The 12982-nt window shown below is 34.8% G+C and overlaps 1 protein-coding gene and 1 long non-coding RNA gene across 10 annotated transcripts in view; one reads left to right on the forward strand and one right to left on the reverse strand.

The window, feature by feature from the left end:
- The window catches only part of LOC143902061 (B9 domain-containing protein 2-like), a 150681-nt gene that overhangs the window by 62611 nt on the left and 75088 nt on the right, over window positions 1–12982 (reverse strand). Inside the window, exon 5 of one of the 9 annotated variants that reach the window (XM_077414757.1) lies at window positions 4232–4282. The exons of the other annotated variants lie outside the window; for them this stretch is intronic. The gene's annotated coding sequence lies outside the window, so the exon portion shown is untranslated. The remainder of the gene's footprint in view (window positions 1–4231; window positions 4283–12982) is intronic. 9 annotated transcript variants of the gene reach the window in all.
- LOC143902063 (uncharacterized) lies at window positions 1200–6634 on the forward strand. The gene is made up of 3 exons (XR_013258252.1): window positions 1200–4075; window positions 4166–4311; window positions 4394–6634. It is a non-coding gene; the product is annotated as an uncharacterized LOC143902063 (long non-coding RNA).

Here is a 12982-nt window from a genome sequence, read left to right on the forward strand (position 1 = left end):
ACTTTATACGCAATCAAAAGTTCATATACGAAATTTACGAAAACAAAGCTTCCTCTATAAGGAAGCAATAAAAATTTACAGAAAAAGAGTGTTGTTTTTATCTTACAATCTTAACTTCAACATAAAAGTTATGTTAATTGTACACATAATTAACCTCAAATTACGATCAGAATAACATTTCCTTTTTGTTAAAATATTTTAACATAGTATCGGTGTTAATATTTAAAAAAACCTGGCTTCGAAGCGCGGATCTAGCTCGCGGCTGGTCTGGGTTCGAAGGAGGCGCAGAGGAGCAAAAGCGTGGCGGGGTCGGTTAAATGAAGTGTATCGTTTTGGTTAACGGAAATAACAAGAGTTTATTCGATAACAAGTGCCGCGGTATTTACAACGGGTTAATATATGCAATAACAAGTGTTCGCGATATTTACAACGGGTTGGTATACGCAATAACAAGCGTTCGCGATGTTCATAGTTGATCAGATTTTTTTTGTAAAAAAAACTGCAAAAATTATTCTTTTTTTTCTAACTTTTATTTTTTATTATTTTCTCGTATAAAAATCATCTAATTCATCATCATCATCATCATTCATCATCATCATCATCATTCATTATCATCATCTAATTTTATTATCTTCTTCGGTCTGTTCTACCTCTATTTCATATATAATTTTTCTTGTACTTAATTTTTAGATGAACTTTTAGTATGTTGTTCTCTAGACAATAATAAGGGACATGTACATTTTTATACGTGCCCATACGCATGTTTAGGGGGTAACACACCCATTCAATAAAAATTTTTCTCTTTCGGATTAAATAATAAAAATTATACAGATATATGTTTAAAATATAATTAGTAATTATGCTTAAAGAATAATAAGGTTTTGTTTTATGCTTATTGAATTAATTATATTATATTATATTATAACATTTAAATAAACATTTTATTTTACTCTATGACAAGCATATATCGTATTTGGTACCTACTTTCCTTTGTTTTTTGTAAGATGTCTGTGTGAATAAAGACAAATAAAAATTTACGTAATGTATAAACTCTTGTTTTTTTCCACAAAAGCTAGTTTTCACGAAGTACCACAAAATGTTACTTCTAGTACTGTAGGAAAAATAAAAATTTATATTATATAACTGTGATTTTAAAAAACTATGACAGTAAAATTGTATAAGGATTAGAAACTATTATATAAAGGATAGAAAAATTTTCCAAAATAGAAATTAAATGGCTTGAAAAGTACTTTAAAACAATAATAAAAAAATTTTTATTTTTTTTATTTAAAAAAATACCCCCACCACTTAACATTTTTTTTTTCAAAAATTTAAAATTTTATTACCAAATAAAAATTTATTTTTTTATGAATTTAATCATATATGAGAAAGTTATGTTACAAAAAACCATTTTCAAGAAATAATTACAAACGCCTCTGCACACACGCTATACGTATCCGCCTAAGTGCTCAATTCTTCACGCAACACGTTTTGTTCGCATCTTCTCGTAACAGAGGGTAATAAACGATAGCAAATACATTTGGAGAATACTTTATGTAATTATGGAAGTTTTTATCGTGTGCTAAACATAACATTTGAATCATAGATAAGGTATAAAAATCAAATGTAAATAATGTAAATCAAATCATGCGTTTGACGCATAAGCGGCAAATCAAATATGTATTATATTTCTAATTTAAGACGCCAGAAGATTAATTGTACAGGCTCACAATATATAAAATGTTACTTTACTTTTCATTCTTGACATTGTATTATCACTGTACTATTAATCGCTGCAATTTTGTAGGTATGTATTGATATTTTGGAAAAAATGTCTATTAATGTGTATTTTTACGGTAATTGTGTATATGGAGGGGGTCACCTTGGATAACTTTTGATATTTTAGTATGTTGTCAAGGTCACCCTCCTGAGTGGCCTTCAAAAGGTTTCAGCCCGCGCTCGTTGTTTATTCAAAAGTTATTAACAAAAAAAATTTGAGAAATGTAGCAGTTATTTTGAGTATTAAAAGGCATAAATGACAAATATATATGTCGAAATAGTACGAAAAGCCCACGCACTTTAAAGGCACATTATGTGTCTAGTTTAACAATAGTAGAGTCCCCCGCAGAGGGGCGAAACCTACTACTTTCACGCATACACTTTCCACGCGAAACGAATTATCACATGGGTTCGTGGCGTGCTTTACAAGCTCGTTTATATACATATGTACATAATGAAATATCATATATTCTCTATTAATTTCCTAAAAACACAAATTTTATGTCATCTAGTAATACATAAAATGGGTCTCCTCCAATTTTTTTAAATGTATATCGCCATAAAAATTTACACAGATGATCGATTAACTTATCTTGTTTAATACCACCTCTACTTAAACGAGCTCGTAAAGCACGCCACGAACCCATGTGACCGCAAGGGGGCGGAACCTACTGTCTCCACGCATATCAAGAGACACGGTAGTGTCTTGCGCCAAGTACACGCGGAGCGAAACCGACCGTCACTCTTTTACGCGACGCGACGAGTTGGGAGTACTCGAAATGTTGAGATCTCATATAACGAGTGAACGGATCAAGTTCTAAGTAGGCTTGATCGATAGCTTCCCAGTGAACACATTTTATAACGGTAATATAACACAGAAGTTACATGTAATATCACAATGTTATTCTTGTGATATATAATGGCTACATAACATGGAAGTAACATGCAATTTAACATTCGTTATATGCAGGTAATATAATTGTTATACATTTTTTTTGCGTTACAGTTATGTAACACAAATTGTGTAATTGTTACGTAACACGCTTGTATCAATGTTAGTATAACTAGTAATATTCTGGTAATATTAATGGGGTGTAACGGAATAACATACAATATAAGACTGTTGATTGCTGCTCACGTTTTTCTATGTGCCCGGGCTCTTAAACTCTGCATTGTTTTATTTTGCTAGAGCTAATAATGATCTGCGCTTTTCATCATAAATTTTTAATTGTTTTTAAATATATATTTTGTTTGGAAAATTTAATATTGTGCAGAGGCCTTTTATTGGGACAATTTACAAATAAAAGTGTTTTTATTTTTCCGCTACGTGCTCTACGAGCTGAGATATTGCAACGCAAAGTCCAAATGTGAAAATTTTATATTAAGATACGTCGTTAAGAGATACGTCGACGTCTCTCCTGTCATTTGATGGGTGCTGGAGTCGCGTCCCTTTCACTTTTTTGACAATGGCGGTGTTAGTATCGCCAGTTCCGATATGTATACATATGTATACGTGTGTGTACTGCGCGCAGTGCAGAATGTGCAGACAGTGCGTTCAGCGCGCTGTCACAGTCAGTTAACCTATAGATGCGTGTTGGAGTCAATAAAAATTTGATCAAGTTGCATTCTTTGTACACGGAAGAGAAGGATCCCGAAGTAAAGCGTTTGCGTTAAATAGCGGAGATTCTGTCAAATTATGGAATAGGTAGAGTACCTTATGAAATATGTGTTTTTAATAAGTAATGGATACATATTAGAGACGTGTAACAATAAACGTGATAATTTTTAGGCCAACGCTATCGTGCTTACGCACAGTGCAGTGTGGTTATGCCTTGACGGTAACATTTGTACTTGGTGAGAGACATTTGATTGTTTGTTTGAAGGACGGAAAAATGCTTATTAACAATAAAAATATTATTTTTCGCTTGTTTGAAGCAAAGGCTATAATAAGGAATAGGACCAATATCTTCAGTTCGCGATGATTCTTCGCACAAATCAGATGTGTTATACCGATGCCATAGAATCTTTTTGAATCGACTCATATACGTAACACATACACAACGTTACAACATAACCTCGTTCAGTATGACACTATATGACACTTGTTTAGACAAAAGAAACTTATGTGCTATATAACCTGGACGAATCAGTGGAAAAAAAAATCCGCATGGCTTGACCGTTGTTTATTCGCGTTTGCTGCAAATAAAAATAGAGGATGGATCACAAAGACGAGTTTCTTAACACCTTCTTCACCAAGGTCGTACAATTATGTTTCGACAAGGCCAAGAAGACAGTTGTGAGTGGCTAAATTTCTGTTATATGTATGTGATATAAATATTTGCAATTGTATAGTTGTATCTGAGAGAAAATGTATCTTTAATTCAAGAGAGAGAAAAGGAGTCGTGCAAGCAGATACAAATAGGTCCATGGGGAATACTCCTGATGCACTTACCGCAGATAGCCGTGGCAGAATGTTTATATGCAGATTTAGGTTCTCTCAACACTAAAAACAAAGGTTTCTTCAGAAAAGATGTATGTATTGTTAAATAACAAGGAAGAAGTTGCTTTAGTCATCGCTCATCTCAAGCTTCATTTATGTTGATATTATTTACAGAATTCCTTAAAGACTGTCTACGAATCGTTGAAGTCTGACTTGAAAAGATTAAAGGAAATGACCAAAGGTCTACGAATCGTTAAAATCTGATTTGAAAAGATTAAAGGAAATGACCAAGGGAACGAACTCTATCGGCACGATATATTAGCGCTTCAAACCTTCTGTTTTTAATGTCACATCTGTGATTATTGCATTACAGCTACAAGAGAATGTACAACATGAGTATAAACAGCAAAGCATCAGGAATTGTTGCAGTGTATAGAAAAGATAGTGAAATGCTATTTATTATCCTGTTCTCATTTGGTTGCTATTACGTGCATATCCCCTCGTGATTTTTTAGTAATGTGAAATATTGTAGACTTTAATGCGTGTAAGAAGCTAATAAATTTTATTGTTCAGATTAGAATGTGAAACATTAGTGCAATTAGTGAAAGCGCAAGTGGAAGTTCAAAACTGGAGGTTTTTACTGACTTTGATAACGCTCTATGGAGCACAAACGCGAATGTCATATATTGTAACTGTAAATAAATATTATTTACTTTGTATACTTAAATGCTGGTACATTCATTTGTAATTCTGACCCGGATTTATATCCTCTCTAAGCTACACATGTATGCTTAAATTGATGTTTTACCTAGTTATTGGACCAATAATTTTTAAATAAATCGTAGCTTTAGTTTTTAACATAGGAAAAGAAAATTTTACGATTAAGCGCTAACCAATGTTGGTGCAATCCACCACGTTCTTAAACTTTTCATATTTTATTGTATCTGAAAAGATACTTACATATCGATTTTGTTTCATACTCGAAATCTAAAATCCGAGCATGCTGAAAGCACTTTCATTATCTTCAATGTGTCAGGTATTAAAAGAACACTAAATTTATCTTTAAAAATAGGCAAAATTCAAGCAACTGTAATTTTGTTAAAAATGAACAAAATTTAAATTAAAAAAAAAAGGATTTTAAAGCTTGAAATCTCTATTTTTGAAAGGTTACTATTATTTTTTAGTTTCTGTAAATTTGGTGATTTTTACATATAGAAAACTACGAGCTGGACAAAATAGAAAATTTTCCTTTTACTTTGTGGGCCTGTCACGTGCACAAAAAAAAATCTGCGAAAATTTTCGACTTTCTAACGTAAAAGCTTAAAGTTTTTCTTGCAAAATCGTTTTTAAAAAATGTTTCTACGATTTTTTGTTACTGATTTATCGTGGATTGAATAAGAAATGAGCATTTTGAATTTGATTGCTCATAACTTCCTTTAAAATCATCGTATCGCAATTCAAAAAACAGATTCTTAAACCTGAAACTTTGCTCTATTGGATGGTATAATTGCCAAATTTCAGCTATACGCCAAAAAAGGACTTGGTTTACAATTCTTACTTAAAACACACATCCATCCACACATCATCCATCTTTTTTCTTTACATACCCGCTGCTATACATTGTTATTTACAATCGCTAAGTTGTTTCCATTACTGTCCCTACTCACGCTCCTTTCTAAATTATCTCTTCCTCTTTTTTTTCTTTATCCTATCTTTTTTATAGCATTCTTCTCTTCTTTTTCATAATCTATTTAACACCTTTCCTTTTTCCATTCTAAATTTGTCATCGCTTGCTTCTTACACGCGTATAGTGAAAAAGATGTTCACTAACATCTCTTTGTTATGCCTACCTAGATTCTCACTTGTGATATTGCACTCGCTTATATAATGTTCTAAGTTGTCCCTATCTGTCTTGCAGAATCTACACTTCGTATCTTCTTCGTCCAGCCAATATTTATTTGTCCTTTAAATTACCGCACCTTAATTTTAACATCGCTCTAATCTCATCTCCTGTTTTTACTTTATCCAAGTTTGCTTTTAATAAATAACTAGATGTTTTGTTTTTTGTCTCTATCTTTTTGTACCTTTATATTATACCTTGCCTCTGCTATTTTACTGTTTATTATTTTTCCTTGAATGTCCTGTTCCCTTATTCTTACTAAGCCTTCAGTATTTTTACTTTCATTATTTAATTCTTTTATTACTTCAGAGCTCCAACCATTGTTATTATAAAATCTTTCTCGTTCAAAATTATATAAATCTTTTTTTTTTTATCCATTATGTCCTTTTCATCCCAACATGCCTTTACAAAACTTCCGTTTTTTTTCTCTCTGCCTCTTTTCTCGTACCTCATGGCTCTTATACCCCAACAAATTTTAATTTCTCTAATCCTAGTTTCCTTCACGAAGAAAATTGTTACGGTTGTTACAACAATGTTCTCTATGATTAAAAGAGAATTGTATGTAAATTCAAGTTAAATTGATATTACATTAAATGTAGCTGTTAAGATATGCCCATTTATACAGTTGTCATAACCGTAGTTCTTACGATACGTAACATTCGGTTATAATATTCTCGTATATGATTGCCTCAACCAAAGGATTATTGCTATCTCTCTTATGTGGTCTGCAGCACAAATATTATGGTTGAGAGATCCATAAGATATAGCTGCACGGTACAGCACTGAATCACTGCATGATTGAGAGTTTAGTTCCATTGTGCAAAAGAATATCTGCATAGAATAAAGTGGATTTGATAAAGATGTTTTAACTTTAAAGCCTATCTACATAAAACGCAGAACGCGAGTCGCAAGCACACACACAGTCTACATGTCAATCTAACCTCTTTGTGTATAGAGGTTAGATTGACATGTAGACTGTGCGTGTGTCTTGCGATTCGCGTTCTGCGTCTTATGTAGATAAGCCTTTATAAACATACTTTTTTCATAAATATATTTACAAACACAAAATTTCGTAATGAGCCGACACTGGTTTCTGACATTCACCCGACATTATAAGAAATATTATATCACATATCCAATTCAAAATTTTATTACTCTTTTTAAACTAAATTTGTTTCTTAAGATGATTTTTGAAAAATTATATATTTGCGCTGGTTGACATATGTAGACTATATATAACACTTACATTAAATTAAGAAGTAGTCTACCACGTAAGGCAGTTGGCTCACGATCTAGAGGTCCCGAGTTCGAATCCCACCAAGGTAAGTGTGTTTTTATATGTGTTTTTAAATACGAGAAAATATTTATAATCATAGAATGCATCTTAAGAAACAAATTTAGTTAAAAAATAGTAATAAAATTCCGAAATAAATAATTTTTTTGTCGGGTGAATATTTGTTCATTATGGTTGTAACATCCATATATTATGGTTGCAATATCCATATAGTAGCTACCCTCACTAAGGTTAGGGCAACTATATGGAAACCATATGGAAACCATAGGTCACTTCCAGAATGGTTTCCATAACCCTTTTGTATGAATGGGCGAAAATTAGCAGTATTATTCTGTTGTAGCAACCGTAACTTTTTCTTCGTGTTAGTATTATATACCTCGGTGTGCAAAAATCTAGTCTAAATACCCATCTTACATAATCCAACATGACTTTTTCCAACTCCATTTTTTCACTCCACCCCCATACCTCTGCTTTTTGCCAATCCCTGTTTAACACTACAAAATGGGTGATATCAGTACGCGGAGAAAAAGTTACGGTTGCTACAGCAGAATAATACTGTTGGTTTTTGCCTATCTATACAAAAAGGTTATGGAAACCATAGTACTCTGGAAGTGACCTATGGTTTCCATATGGTTTCCATATGGTTGCCTTAACCTTAGTGAAGGTAGCTACTATATAAATGTTGCAACCATAATATATGGATGTTACAACCATAATGAACAAATATTCACCCGACAAAAAAAATTATTTATTTCGAAATTTTATTACTATTTTTTAACTAAATTTGTTTCTTAAGATGCAGTCTATGATTATAAATATTTTCTCGTATTTAAAAACACATAAAAACACACTTACCTTGGTGGGATTTGAACTCGGGACCTCTGGATTTTGAGCTAACTGCCTTACGTGGTAGACTACTTCTTAATTTAATATAAGTGTTATATATAGTCTACATATGTCAACCAGCACAAATATATAATTTTTCAAAAATCATCTTAAAAAACAAATTCAGTTTAAAAAACGTAATAAAATTTTGAATTGGATATATGATATAATATTTCTTATAATGTCGGGTGAATGTCAGAAACCAGTGTCGGCTCATTACGAAATTTTGTGTTCGTAAATATATTTATGAAAAAAGTATATTTATAAAGGCCTATCTACATAAGACGCAGAACGCGAGTCGCAAGACACACGCACAGTCTACATGTCAATCTAACCTCTATATAGATAGGCCTTAAAGTTAAAACATCCTTATCAAATCCACTTTATTCTATGCAGAAATTCTTTTGCGCGCGCAATGGAACTAAACTCTCAATCATGTAGTGATTCAGTGCTGTACCGTGCAACTATATCTTATGGATCTCTCAACCATAATATTTATACTGCAAACCACATAAGAGGGATAGCAATAATCCTTTGGTTGAGGTAACCATATACGAAGGTATTATAACTGAATGTTACGTATCGTAAAAACTACGGTTATGACAACTGTATAAATGGGCATATCTTAACAGCTACATTTAATGTAATATCAATTTAACTTGATTTTACATACATTTCTCTTTTAATCATAGAGAACATTGTTGTAACAACCGTAACAATTTTCTCCGTGTACAAAATTATCTTTTTCAAAAAAGGTGAAAAAAGGCGCTAAGTACACGCAATATTTTGTAAATTCAAAAATCTAATCTAAGTGGTAGTTTTATTTCTCCTTCACAAAATAATGTTTCTTAACTTAACACAAGTAACATGTATTTAAAAAAAAAAGTAAAATCTTTAAATTAAATTGCGCCAATTGCAAAAAAAAAATGTATATTGCTTTGAAAAATAGTTGTTGTGCAACTACTTTTAAAAAATAAAACCCAAGTGGTATCTTTGTGTTCTTATTCAAGGCTCTTTTTATTCTAACCCAAGTCATAGCGTCTTAATTCTTCTTAACAAAATTATAATATTTGTTGGAAATACGAAGTTACTCCACTCGAACTAACGAGTCGCGATATTACCGACGCCTATCTATTCTATTTTCATATTTGTAGATTCAGTTCAGTTCTCTTTTTGGCGTCGCACGGTTGACCACGTGTAATCATTGTAATCATTTTAATTGCAATAGTAATCCAAATAAACTTGCGTTATATAAAACAAACTCTGATCTGTTACTCACCAACAAGTTATGGGCCCAGAGTACGTGAAACGCGAGTGTTCGATTTAAAGTCGCGAGTGAAGTACTCGGCAAAAACGTGGTTGCCGTGTACCGCGCGTCGCGTATACGGGAAAACCGTTAGTGTAAAAACCAGTACGCAAAAATAGAGAAATCGCGAGTTAAAGATTAAGACAATAAAAAACAGTAAAAGTGGTGTTAAAATGTCGGCGATTATGAAAATCGAACCGTTAACTGCCAAAATGATACGTGAAAAATGCAGATGGAGGCTATACTGGTGAAAAACAACGTATGGGCCTAGTGAAGCCGAAGTGTAGCCGTCGTCTGGGACAGATGCGATGGAATGGACAAATAAAGATGCGAAAGCAAAAGCCGATATTGTGTTGTCGATGAGTACGTCGGAATTGAACGTGATCCGTGGTCTAGAAACGTCTAGAGAAGTATGGCTAAAAATCGAATCGACATTCCAGTCGAAAAGACCGGCGCGAAAAGCGATACTCTTGAAGAAAATCATTTTGTCACGATTGAAAGAGAGGGATAATGTGCGAACCCATCTAACGGAATTTTTCGAGGCAGTGGCAAGATTAAAAAAGATCGGTTTGGTAGTCAACGAAGAAGTGTTAACAATACAATCTTATTGTTATACAGTCTGCCAGAATTGTTTGGAAATTTTCGTTGCGCTATTGAGACAGGAGATAAATTGCCAGATCCCGAGATATTGCGAGTGAAAATACTTCAAGAATACAAATCGCAAAAAGCGAGCGACAATACAGAGCAGAATGTTATGTACGCGAGAAGGTCAAAGTTTCGTCAGAACACGCGTGTGCCACATGACAGTCGTGAAGATTCGAGGAACAATAAAACCGAAAGCCAAGCTGGTGCAAGACAAAGAAAACTTAAATGTTTCCGTTGTGGTGAAACCGTTCATATTGCCAAAAGATGTCTGGCAAAGTATTCTGCGAATTTACAAGTGAGTGCATGTTGGCGAATTATGATTTCCGGGCGTAACTCCAGTTCGCCAATTGGCGTAAGATGCCGGGTCGACCCCGACAGGGATCCGACGTGCGGTTGAAATAAGACACTTGATTTTGGAGAATTGCACAATATCTTTAATAGTCAGTTCAGTACAAATTATGGTGAACGCACTTTGAATGAGCGCGACACTCTGCGCGCACGTGATTCGGTGTGGGCTCGGTGCGCGGATCACGTGACGCGAAGCTGTTCGCTGGGCGCGGAGACGATGGCAATTAAAAAGCGCAATGTAGCTTGCACTCGATGAACGCACGTGAGGCGTTATACAGCAGTCGTACTTGTTCGTAACACAAGACGCGAGAATGTTCACAAATTGTCGAATCAATCACGATGATCGAGCGTACAATGGCGAGGCACGCAGGGCGACTTATACGCGAATGTTCACCGCTCGCGGAGGCGAGGGTGAACTGCAGCACGCACGTACGGCGCGATAATAAGCGGTGCTTTGACTGAGCAGTAAACCCATGTGCACGACGGTATGTGTAAGACCGCGTGAAACGGAAGAAACGTTATCGGATGCACGGCGGTATACCACCTCGTGAACCGGAGTACTTGTAACGACTATCGGAGACCGGAGCTCTCGCGGCCTTTCGCGGGCCCGTTTCGGGAGCTTTCGGGCGCACGACGCGTATCGACCAATCACTGGCTTTTCCGGGATCATGCGATCACGGCATGACGGATCGATACTCGTCGGGAGAAACTTTGCGGTCAGGGTTGACGCAGGGAGCGGCGCGAAATCCCTTCGTTCGGAGGGCGACTAAAGGATGGTGTTACCGGTGCGGTATTAATCCTCGATTGCGACAGAAAATTACGGAACAGTGCACGACAGGTGGAAGACAATGAATCAGTGAGTTTGAAACGCGCGCGCGGGGACACGGCGATGTTGAACACAGTTGAGACGGTGCTATTTAATTGCGAGAGCGTAAATGGTGTAGAATGGTGCTTGGACAGTGGATGTACTGCACACATGTGTACTGAAAAGACAAAGTTCGAGAAAATTAAAAATGTGTATAAGACATTGAATTTGGCGAACAGTGGAGTCAACGAGTGTAACGGGCGCGGGAAACGTGCGAATGGCCGTGAGTAATGGTAAACGGGAGACAAATGTAAACTTTGAAAAAGTATATTACGTGTCGGATTTACGTACAAACTTGTTATCGGTGTCAAAAATAACGGATCGCGGATATGAAATACATTTTCGTGAAAAAGACGCGACTGTGACCGGTGAGCACAAAGAAATAATTTTTCGAGCAGATAGAATCGGAAATTTGTATTACGTGCGAAGGAGCAAAGACGCGGTAAATGAAAACGATGCGGCGAGAAAAGGAGATAATGTAGTGATGTCCGTGAATAATACGAAGAGTGAGATCGACGAGTGGCATTACAAGTTGGGACATTTAAACTAACGAGACTTAAAAAGCATGGCGAAAAGCGGAGTTGTGCACGGATTGAAACTTAAAGATGTTTGTGTTGTACAGTCGTTCACGGAAAGGTTGCAACACTTTTTTTTGGATGGGTTTTGGAACGCACGAATATTTAGAGACTGCGAGCCACTGCGTCTAGGGAGCTGCCGTGACGGGCCGTGACCAGCAGTGAGCTGTAGTGAGAGGTTAAGACAGCTGTCAAAAGAGCACATACAGGGTGTGTATACACAGCAAAAGACATCTTACAGCGTAACATCTGATAACAGGTAGGAACAAGACATCTTAAATAACGTATACTTTTTACGATATTTTAATTTAAATAAATAAATAAATAAATAAATAAATAAATCTAGTAAATTAAAATATTTAAATTAAAAAATAGAGTAAATCCAATAACTTTCAAGTCTTAAATTATTTCTCTTACATATTTCGCGACGTTTGATAAGTCTATCTAGTTAAGATATAATATGAGCTAAACGATTTGTTATATATTTCTATACGTTGTAGAATTTTGCCAAAAAAACTGGAATAATAGAAAATTTTATTTTGCAATAAATATTCTAATATATTTATAATTATAAATCAGATATGATTTGCTTTACAAAGATGCAGACTGTAGTAACCATCATATATATTCTTGCAGATAATATAAAGAAACGAAAAACTGTCTCCTTGCGCAAACGTATATAGCACACTCTTCTGCGTGTTAATAAGTGGATGAGCATGAGTGGATACATCTATTCATGGCTTCCGTGAACCATTTCCAAGGAAAGTCCCACGACCACCTGCAGGTTGAACGATAAATAAATATATTATTTAGAATAAAACACAAAAATTAATTAGCCTAACTGGCAATAATTTTAATATTAATACAACAACGTTTCGACCTCTACTTTGGGTCCTTATCAAGTTATAAGTTAATTAGCAATGATTGAATTGCGCGTCAGGTTTT

The sequence above is a fragment of the Temnothorax americanus genome, unplaced genomic scaffold, assembly GCF_048541705.1.
Source record: "Temnothorax americanus isolate GAGA-0224 unplaced genomic scaffold, ASM4854170v1 Scaffold38, whole genome shotgun sequence".
NCBI lineage: Eukaryota > Metazoa > Arthropoda > Insecta > Hymenoptera > Formicidae > Temnothorax > Temnothorax americanus.